The following is a 12244-nucleotide window of genomic DNA, read 5'->3' on the forward strand; positions in this document are numbered from 1 at the left end:
AGGCAGAGCCTCTTCACTCTCAGAATTATGGTCTGAACTATCATCCTCACAAGTGCCAATGATTTGTTGTGCACGTGCGAAAAATTTCTGGTCCTGTGTTGGAAGGAAGCTACATTTACTTAAAAAATGGTTACTGTCCCTTCTTTCTGCTTTGCACAGTGGGCATGATTTCCATGGTTTTCTAAACTGTACTGTTTTTGGAGGTGCGGAGGATCGTTTTGATGAATATGATGCTGCGGTACGCATCGCTCTAGCGTCTTCAGTAGTTTGGAGCTCCTCGCGTAAGGAGTCGAGGGCCTGAGAAATGTCAGGCTTGATGGATGCGAGAGTTCTTGATCGTAGCTCTGTCCCATACCTTTGCTTCACTAATTTAGGGAGATCACTATGAATGAGCCTTAACCACGTTAAAATCACAAAATTCTCTAAAGAGGAAGTCATTTCCTCATCTTCAACTATTTCTTCACCGTGATGCGTGATACCGGAATCAGTGCATAACAGGTTGTCCTCTGTAAATGCCATCAATCTTTGATACAGCTCTTCATATCTTTCAGTGGGTTCAAGTTTGATAGAACAAAAGTCAATGAAGTGAGTCCCTGTCGACTGAAATCCATAATGATATCTGATTTGTTGCCAGATAAATGCAATTGAGTTTTTAACAATGGTGTTTCTGGCAATTATGGGGGCATAATTTGCTATTTGTCCTAACATAAGTTCTAAGGTGGTTACCTTTTGTTCGCGTGTCTTACGTATAGCCTCGGCAACATCTTCGCCGTCGTTTCAAAGCCCCTATGTGGTGCGGCTCTCGTTTTCCTTTCCCAATGTGCGCCATCAATTAGAAATGGAGCAAAATTAGAGTCAAGTGAAAGTGTATATACGAGGCTTTGTTTCCAGTTCTCGAATGAATTGACAGTTTCAGTTTTTGTGAGGCTCCATTGCTGCGGGGCCCTGTGCGCCATGATCGAATATGTATACTTCACAACGTGTAACTGTTACTGCCACTTACGTTATTGTTGTCCAAACGTGAGTTCACAAACGATGCCACCACGCCAGTGAGTGACATAACCACAAACACGTTATGTTGTAACGCAAAAAACTTAACTATGGCTAAACAGGAAACACGAGGAGAATAACAAAACGTTTACAAAAGAATCCGGATCCGGATAAATTTTCCGGACACACCTAGTGGCGCATATATAATTGATCATAGTCTTTATCTGTTTTTACCAGCCATTATTTGTCACACGTTAATATAACCATATTAAAACAAATTAATTGATACAATGAGAAATATTGATATCAAACAGTAACTCACCTTTACAAGATCCTGTGTCCCGATCACACAACATGTCTTTACAATTTCTTGAACAGTTCTGATCACAGTTGTATGTACCGTACTTTTCAGGGATACAGTCTGTAAAATATAATGTCCCTCCATCGCAAATGATACTTTAACGCATATTATCGTTTTGTCGTTATTCAAATGTCACATTAATATCATCTTAATTAGGGTAATTGGTTTGAAACGACGAAAAGTAGTCAGAACCCATGCATTCTCCGCTTTGCAGATCACATGAAGCACAACTGCAATTGCATGTCATCAAACAGTTTGTACCGTAAAATCTTGCAGTACAGCCTAGAAATTAAATGTGTGTCTTAGTTCAGTAACATAACATAATGATGATGATTTTTTTTCGATTAACAAGCGTTTGTCAAACTTGGAAAAGTGATAAATTGTTAAGAGCAGAATGTGTCAGCGTGTGCAAAGTTTTCTTCGATGTAACAAGACAATAATATTTCATTTATTGAAAGGGGATATTACTGGATGTTTTCAGTCATTTAAAAGTATATAACCTAGTCATTGTTATTCACCTATACAGTCTCCTGAGTCCTTTCTACACAACTTCTCATCACAATTTCTAGGACAGTCTTGATCACACGAATCGCCGTACTTTCCAGTAACACATTCTAAAAACATAAGAATGAATAATTGATCATGGTCATTATCTGTTTTTACCAGCTTTTATTTATTGTCAATAACATTTGTACGATTTATCACATGTTAATATTACCATATTAAAACAAATTAATTGATACAAAGAAAAATATTGATATCGGACAGTAACTCACCTTTACAGGATCCTTTGTCCCGATCACACAGCGTGTCCTTACAATTTCCTGAACAGTTTTGATCACAGTTAGCACCGTACTTTCCAGGAATACAGCCTGTAAAATATAACGTCCCTCCATCGCAAATGATACTTTAACGCATATTATCGTTTTGTCGTCATTTAAATGTCACAATATTACTATCTTAATTTTGGTAATTGGTTTGAAACGATGACAAGTAGTCAGAACCTGTGCATTCTCCGCTCTGCTGCTCACATTTAGCACAGTTGCTATTGCATGTCATCAAACAGTTTGTACCGTAAAATCATCCAGTATAGTCTAGAAAGTAAATGTGTGACTTCATAATGTGAGATAATGATAAAGATGTTCCACGATTAACAAGCATTTGTAATTTGTAAAAGTGATAAAAGGTTAAGAGCAGAATGTGTAATTCATCAGCGTGTGCAAAGTAATCTTCAATGTAGCAAGACATCCATATTTCATTTATTGAAAGGGGAATATTACCTGCATTCAATAGTATATAACCTATTAATTGTTATTTACCTATACAGTGTCCCGAGTCCCTTTTACACAACGTCTCATTACAATTTCTAGGACAGTCCTGATTACACGAATCACCGTACCTTCCAGTAACGCATTCTGAAAACATAATAATGCATAATTAATCATGGTAATTATCTATTTTTGCCGGGTTTTTTTATTATCAATTTTATTTGCACGATTTATCACACGTTATTATTACCATATTAAAACAAATTGCAGTCAAACCTGTCTATAAAGAACGCCCAATGGGAGACAAAAACGGTCAATATAGACAGGTTGCCTTTATAGACAGGTCAAAATTATCTCACAAACCAGTTTCCGTGAAACTGCAATAAATAACTTCTCCCTGAACAGGAGATTCAGCACATTTTCAGAGGTCAAATCAATGCGTACAATTTTTATGTATATATATATCTTATAAATCTGAAAGATTAATTCTTTATTAAAAAGACTTTTCCATTAAAAACTCAATAATAAAACATGATTTTCTGGAGTCCAAGACGAAACATAACTCAAAATGGTCTAATGGATACAAAAGTAACTTTTTAAAAATTTTGTTCTGAAATATTATTATATTTATTTATCAAGTTATCTCCCTTCCTTTCTTAAATTAAAAAACACACAATATTTTATGAATTATTTTGTAATTGATACAATTAAAAATATATCAAACAGTAACTCACCTTTACAAGATCCTGTGTCCCAATCACACATCATGTCCTTACAATTTCCTGAACAGTTCTGATCACAGTTAGTACCGTGCTTTCCAGGTATACAGTCTGTAAAATATCAGTGTCTATCCATAGTAAATGATACTTTAATACATATTATCGTTTTGTCGTCATATAAATGTCAAAGTATTATCATCTTAATTACCGTTATTGGTTTAATACGACGACAAATAAGGTCCACAATGAGCTTTTAAAAATGAATTTCTGTGCTTTTGATAGTTTGTATTGTTTTTGAAGGTATGCAAAAACTATCCAATATTTTACTTCGAGATGAGAAAAAAAATCTTCTGACAATCATATCGTAGCAATTTTCGGACAACAAACTAAACAAAACTCTCATTCAGATACAAAAACGAAATGTCTTATTATTTCTGCCTCAGAAACTAGATAATGAATTACTACGGCTACTAGATAACTATGTGATGTTCTCAACACGTTAACTGCGATAGTGATACAGGTAAACTTAAACGTCTAGTAGAGACCAAGGCGGAATCTTCATCTTACCCTTTAATAATAATTTTTAAAATGTTAAAAATATACTATACACACTATATAGCTATGAATAATCCGTCACAACAGTTGAACTTTATCGGCGAAGACTGGGGGGAAATGAAAATAAATCGAAAACACTGGTGTATTAGACAATATTTATGTTAAAATACTATTTACATTGATATTAATAACTTATCTCGATACATGTATATGATATTTTACTGACTTTCAATTTTGTTCAATGCATGAGGTTGACTTTGCAAGGTTAACGGTAATAATGGTGAATTCATTTGGTAATATTCTTTATTATATATTATGAATATGCTCGTAGGCCTGAAGCTCACCATAACATTCCCCATTAAATGTCACAGTATTATTATCTTAATTTTGGTAATTGGTTTGAAACGATGACAAGTAGTCAGAACCCGTGCATTCTCCGCTCTGCTGCTCACATTTAGCACAGTTGCTATGGCATGTCATCAAACAGTTTGTACCGTAAAATCATCCAGTATAGTCTAGAAAGTAAATGTGTGACTTCATAATGTGAGATAATGATAAAGATGTTCCACGATTAACAAGCATTTGTAATTTGTAAAAGTGATAAAAGGTTAAGAGCAGAATGTGTAATTCATCAGCGTGTGCAAAGTAATCTTCAATGTAGCAAGACATTCATATTTCATTTATTGAAAGGGGAATATTACCTGCATTCAATAGTATATGCAAGGTTAACGGTAATAATGGTGAATTCATTTGGTAATATTCTATATCTGAATTTTACTTTATTATGTATTATGAATATGCTCGTAGGCCTGAAGCTCACCATAACATTCCCCATTAATTTTCTCACACTCTCTGTCCTTGCAATTTTTAGAACATCTATGTTCACATCGAATACCGTACCGCTGATGAGCACAATCTGGAAATACACAAAATAATATTTATTTACCTCATGTGTGCTACCTTATTATCGATATCATCGTATATATAGCCATTACAATTGTAAGTACAACGCTATCAACTTTAATATTATTTTTTTGAATGCATGTCATTAATGGCTTTGACTTCTTTAATGACTCAAGTAAGGTTGGGGGGGGGGGGGGGGGGGGGGGGGGGGGGGGGTAATTAGAGAGAATCACGAACCACTTGACCAAATCAATTACACAGTAGATAAAAATAAATCGCCTATACAGTTTCCCGTGGACTTTTCACACAACATATCCTTACAATTTCGAGGACAGTCCTGATCACATGTGTTTCCGTACTTTCCAGGGATACAATCTGAAATCATAAGAATCCTCCCAAAATAATGCTTATTTTAACGTATACTATTGTTTGGTTCGCTAACATGTAGTTTTCCCTACTTAACATTGAGTATTAATACTCCGAATCTGTCGCAATTGAAAATATTGAAAAATCCACGCCCACCAAAAACGTATGTAGACCACTCTTCATATATATCTGACCCATACCAAAACAAATTCCTGTGTCTTTCGAACAAGCGTTGTCTTTACAATTTGTAGGACAATCCGAGGTACAGTGGTCGCCATACTTTCCTGTGAAGCAATATGGAAAAAAAGGAATATTCTGTTTAAATTCCCCTCTTTTCTGCAACATTGTCTGGGTTTAAGCATGGTTGTGAGTCGATGTCAGTATATGAAATTTAAAAAAAAAACAGGGAAAATTGATTTAGTTTTTCTGCATGTAAAGTCGTATGATTATTGATCGTATTCTGACATGCATTACAATGGGATGCATATCTCGTATGTTAATTTTTGTGATAGTCACTTTCTGTCCTGTCAATATTCAGATATGAAAAAAACGTAAGAATTTTCTTGCAAGATACATTTCACTAGTTTATAAGTAAATCTTTCATTAAATGGCAACACTACAGTACTTCATTTATCAGATAATCACATTATAACTCCTTATGTGACACCAAGTGCAGATGTTCGAAGATCTCTGATACAACTGATGGTTCTTTAGTTAAAGTTTTCTGATTTGGCTTTAGGTATTAATAACCAGAAAACGCAGCTAGTCAGTAAACATCCGATAACTCTGACAGCGCGCCTGCTAGCGGGCTTGATTTGCCGGCTTCCTGCGCTGGATTAAATATGTATACTGTTCTTTATTAGATTCTGTTGGTAAAGGTCATTTCGTAATTGATCTTGAAACACACTTTTAAAAGCGATTACACTATCCTCTGTATCTTTAAATTTGTAGATGAAACAATGACAAAATATCCAGAAGAAATACAAATCATATACTTATTTGATATCGGATACCACAAAGATCTATCCATGGAATTAGTCTCAATGTCAAGGGGGAAAAGAAAGACAGATTTTTTTTGTTTATTTCAACCATTTTTGAGAAAAAGAAACCCCATCTGGCTGTATCTAATTAAGTTCAAATACATTTACTTTTGATTAATTGAGCCATCCGATAATGGTTCAGGGTCGCGTAAACTTCGCGTGCATGGCATTGACAGCTATATTTTGAAATGCTTCACCATTATTTCAATGTGCTACCGACATATGCTTTTTTTGTTAATATTATATTTGTGTATAAATAACGATAACTTACAGAAACAGGCACCAGTTGTGGAGTTACAGTTACCGCCATAACACGATGCTGGGCAAGGATTGTTACAGTGTCCGTTACCGTATCTCCCTACTTGACATCCTGTTTTGGAAAAAAGATCAAGATGGTAAAACATATTACATTGTATAGTAAGCAAATATATTTCATTTTCCAGCCAGATCATTATTTGCCATGCCCCGACAAACTTTATTCTATCAGAAACATGATATTATGTTTAATGTTTGAGGTACAGATTTTGTTTTTTTGTTTTTGATGATCTTAGTTAAGTTTGTAATTTTACAACATACTGGCAATGGATTGACAAGCGTAAAAGGTTGCCCCATACCATCATACTGACCAGTAAGTTTTGTGAAAATCTAAGAATATCTCACAGAAATTAAATAAAATGTAAATGTATAATTACAGGTTTACCTACTGCTGTTTTACCAATTCTCTGTTTTAGGTATATTTAAAGCATTACTTTTCAGAATCATGCAAAATGACAATTTGGTATGTTTCAGTAACTGTAAACTCAGATTGACATTTTTTGAAATTAGAATTGCTATTGCTAAACTTCATCAATTTCGTGCATTTGTTCTGAATATGTACGGCAGAATCGGGTAAGGAAAACCCTGTCTTGATATTAGAATATTTACGTTTAAAATGAAGAAAGAATTGTTCTTACATAGAAACACTTCACCAAAATATTTATTCTAGCCCCAATATCAAACAGAATCATACTCACCAAACACCTGTACCTCACACAACTCCAGAATAGCGTCATCATCATACCAGTTGTATAGTGGAGGGGTGTTTCTATCGTTGTACACGGTCACATACCGACCTACATCCGGGCACTGATGAGTTATGTTTAACTGTACCGCATTTCTACTACTACTAGTGTCCTCAAAACAAAGGACGCCTTCTGTGGGCGAGGTGGTGGTATTGGATACATAAAGCTTGTAGCCGGCCAATCTTTGCTGAAAATTATCTAAACAAAAGAAAACAAAAATCGTCAGGTAGATAATCAATCTATAAGAGAATAATGTGGACAAATGTCAATATAAATGTCGAACGTTATCAATCCCAAACTTACATGTTACACGAGATTATATTATTGGAAGATCTTAGCGTCATAAAAAATCGCCTTCTGTGTGAAAAGTGCCGAGCACAATCAGAGATCTTGCGTATGAGGAAATAAAATGGATTAATACAGAAGCAAGTATATCTATGAAGAATGGCAGAAAACACTTAAGTGCTTAGACTATTGCCGTGATGGCCGAAATGGTTGTTCTGTTAAAAAAGGTACCAAATCAAATTCAAATCAGACTCGTTCATTCAAGATAATTTTCTGTTTTACTTGTACATGTACATGTACATTTTCTAAATCATGGACCAGTCAGATTGTCTTCTGACAAAATCCTGCATTAAAGTCCTTCTCGATTCCTTAATGTCTTTTTGAATCTTTTTACCAAAATGTTTGTCGTAGGTTTCTCATTGTGTATGTCTTGTCAATGTTATGTCAATTTGTTAATTTTAACCTGCTGAGTATACAGGTACATATAACGACACATATATCGTCATAACCTCCTTTATCACTTTCTCGCCCTGAGTTTTTAATACAATATAAAGTAGATTGACTTCCTGACAGTCCAAGAGCGAACAGTATTAAATGTGTTTATTTTTATCAATTCACATGCAGTCTAGTTAAGAGTTATGTTTCCAACGTCGCAACGAATACGTATATGGTATCGAGGACTTATCATTATGGTATGACACCACAAAACGACGGACAAAGGGAGAGAAATCTAGCATACAATACGGATATTTTGGAAGTATTACTGAATGTTCACCGACACATCACGACACGGTCTAGGACGTACAATGCATTAACTTATTTATCAAATAAAGTGGTTGATGGAGAATATCATTGATAAAGAATATTGCCAAACTGGTACCCATAATGGTCTATGATTATGTTCATATTCTGCATTTGATGTAAACGCAAGATAATATGATCAATATAAACCTGGAAGGAAATAAAGTCTTGCGTAAAATTGTATCAGAGCAAAGAGAAATGTGGGCAAAATGATCATTTTTATATGTTACCTATTTTGAAATATTCCCAACAAGTATGAACAAGTCAAAATAAAACAGAATATCCTAAAACAGAAATTCCCTTAGCGAATCAAATTGTTAGATACATTCTTCTTTACATAAATACATTTTGATTCTCCAGGAACTCCACAGATAGTGACGATATGTTTTCTTTGAATAACACATAAGCCCTAATCAAGAACACCACATAATCTACAACATCAGTTGCTTACGAGATGTCGACTGTTAACGCACAATTAAACAACGAATGTCTACCCGAGATGCATGTTGATCGTAACCATTGGAAAGTCTCAAAGTCGAAATTGAAGATATTTTCTTTCAGTGTGCCATATGAATCCGGAGGTTATCATTTTTTTGCCTGATTCTCGCCTCCCAAGTTAGCATATACATAATATAATTTGACGTACCCTGTTTGGCCTAGATTTATAAAGTGTCGTCAACGCTTGCTGCCAGAACAACTGGTACTATCCTCATGGTAATTTTACAATGGTCACAAATATATAATGTTTCTTTATATGTTTGCTTTGTTTTATCGATTTTGAGTTACAGTGACAGTTTTACTTGTTGTTTTTCGACTATTGTCTGGAGAGCGAAGAATAATATAATCTATCATGGGCCTGTTCTGTGGACAGGGATATCTCCAACCGAGTGTAAGAGTTTGGCCAGTCAGCACGAGGCTTGCCGAATGCTGGCCAGCCAAACTCTTACACGAGGGTTGAGATATCCTTGTTCGTGGAACAGATCCATGATTGATTAGTTTTCTCACATACTTCCAACCAAAGTTTTTATGAAAGTTTTTCATCTCGCCGTCTTCAATGCTCCTTGAAATGTGCGTCAAAATTGATGACGTCAGCATTTACGACTTGGTTACTCGACGTTAAATGATGACGTTACGTTATTGTGAGCAGCGTCATATAGCGCGTGCCGGCTTTCTTTACCCACCCCGTGTAAGATCGATTTATCTTTTCCCTAGCAACCGCCGGATAACCCTGTGAAGTATGGGAGAATTCTCCGTTTTTTACCAACGGATAATTTATAGGAATACCGCATTGTTCTGTTTTAAATAATGTCCAAATGTTATGTTAAGTCTTAATTATACATAAGCATTTTCTTTTTTTGTTGAGTTAGCATAATAGAATAATAATTGCTAAAATGAGTGTTGTAATAAGGCTTATCTACATCGAGGTAACTGAATTTTGGAATCAAAACATTTTTGGTATAGACCCTACACTCACCTCTGTAGTACATTGTGATCCTACTAATGGTCATCCACTCTCCAAGGTCAACACGCCACCAAACCGTTTTGAGACCCTCCTGTGTATGTGTACAACAGTTACTGTATATGTTTGTCTTTGTACAGTTATCCACAACTTTACTTGATGTCCAATTTGCGTTCTCATAGTAACTACTTTGTACTGTTGTTTTATTCAAGGCGACGTTAACTGCAATAGATGAAGCAGTACTTGATACTTGATCATGTTGTCTTTACAGTTAAATATAACAATGGTTTTCAGATATCTTGTTATCTTATTTATCCTTGCCATGGAGTTGTGATAAGTTATCTCAGCTTTCTTAAAGACTCTTGGAAGAAATTCTATCGCGCTCCGCCTTTTTCAACCTATCGTATCGATGTTTTACTGAGACACAAGAAAGGCTTTTTCATTTGTGCATCAAACACATAATGTATATGGAGGAAAACGATTTTTAAAAAACCTATAAATACAAAAATGCACACTTTAATATAAAACAAAGCTCTTCGATATTCGAACTCGTTACACTTATTCTAGTGCTCACCGTTGTCACTGTTTAGCCCCCATTACTGATTCGTTAATGAAAACAAAATTGGCAGATAATTATTTATAGATTATATTCTAGGGATTGAAAAATAATTCCAATACCTAAAATCAGTTGATGGTTGTAACAAAATGGGTAGATGATTACTTAAATGAATGATGGTACATTTAATACCAATCATTAATTATCATGTCAGAGAGAGTGACTACTGAAGATAAAGATAGATTACCTTGAAATACCTAGGATGATTCGGAGATGGGAGTTGATAAATGCTACTGACAGTTACATATGTCATTTAACAATATAAACACACCTTCATACTAGTAGGCAAAATGGGTGTGACCGAATGAGTACTTTTGAAATTTAAGTTTTGAAAAGGGGTTTGATCCACCATAATAAACACCTTTTGATGAGGCTTAAATCAAAACCATGATTATTCCAAAGACAATGACTGGTTGATTCCTTGGAACTTGTTTAATTATTTTCCTGTTAAAGATTATATTTCATTTGTATTACTAACTACCTAGTCAAATAACTATAAGTATAGACTTATGGCTATCATATGTTCATTAGGGATTGCATGTTTTATCCTATTAGTTATGTTTAAAACGCGAGTAATTTGCCCGGAGTTTGCTTTTGTCGAGAGATTATTGATGAGTGCCCGTTTATATAAGTATGACTCATTATAAAGTCTGTATATAACAAGCAAAACCTCAAAATCAATAATCATACATAAAAAACAACCCATTATTTAGGCAATATTGTTCCATTCGAGTCAATCAATCCATTATTATTGAAATTTTATTAGCTAATGAGCGCATTGAATCTAATGGAAGCAGGAAAGGAAATCTTGCATGGAATGGGCAGCATAAAGAGCGTCCTGTATGCGGATATAGAGATTATGGGTGGAGAGAGGGAGGGTTAAGGAAATGGGGATAGCAGATAATAATGTAACACAGCGCGAAATATAAATAAACTTACTAAATACTAGTCACGAGTATTGTTGTGTTATATGATAGGAGAATAAATCATTTACCAAAGACGATCTATTAATAGGAATATCCTAATCTAAAAATAGAAAATCTTCCCTAATACATTGGAAATATGAACATTAGTGTTTAGATATGTTTTTTATATTTAGAGCTGTGTTTTTTGTTATTGTTTTTAAAATGTTATCAAAAATATTCATAAAAAGTAAACAAATGTAATACATTTGTATGTATTTAAATATATTATATGACAGATATACCTCAAAATATTGTGTTAATACTTATATGATAAATGCACCAGACAAAACATCAACATATTGAATCGCTCAATACTAACTTCTCTAATCAGGAAGTAATCTAATCTACTTCGCATTTTGTAGTATCAACTATCTACCTGTACGTCATTTTGTATTTACTACATTCAGTTCGTATTTTAAGTACTTACTTTCAGATCTGACAGTATTTAATACCATGAGAATGATCAGGATCACATCTCCTCCTAACAAAATCTTTCTCGTCGTCATTCTGAGTTTCATGGCGACTCCTCATTAACCAGGAAGTAAATTGAACATTGCTTAAGGTTCAATATTGCTATTTCAAATATATGTTTGACAATGTGTACCCTATAATAGCTACACGAACGGGTTCCGAAACAATGGGTTCAATAGCTGTATAAACATTGTACTTCCTTGTAATGCAACCATACGGGTATATACACACTCAGGCAGAATTCTCTTTACATTAGGCGTGCATAAAAAAACTACTGGTATTTAAATATCGGGACATTTATGTTTAGATTTCAATCTAGCCTGTCATTATCATGTCCTTCTTGATACTGACCTTGACAACTATTTAACATCTAACTGTATACGG

The sequence above is a fragment of the Pecten maximus genome, chromosome 4, assembly GCF_902652985.1.
Source record: "Pecten maximus chromosome 4, xPecMax1.1, whole genome shotgun sequence".
Classification (NCBI taxonomy): Eukaryota; Metazoa; Mollusca; class Bivalvia; order Pectinida; family Pectinidae; genus Pecten; species Pecten maximus.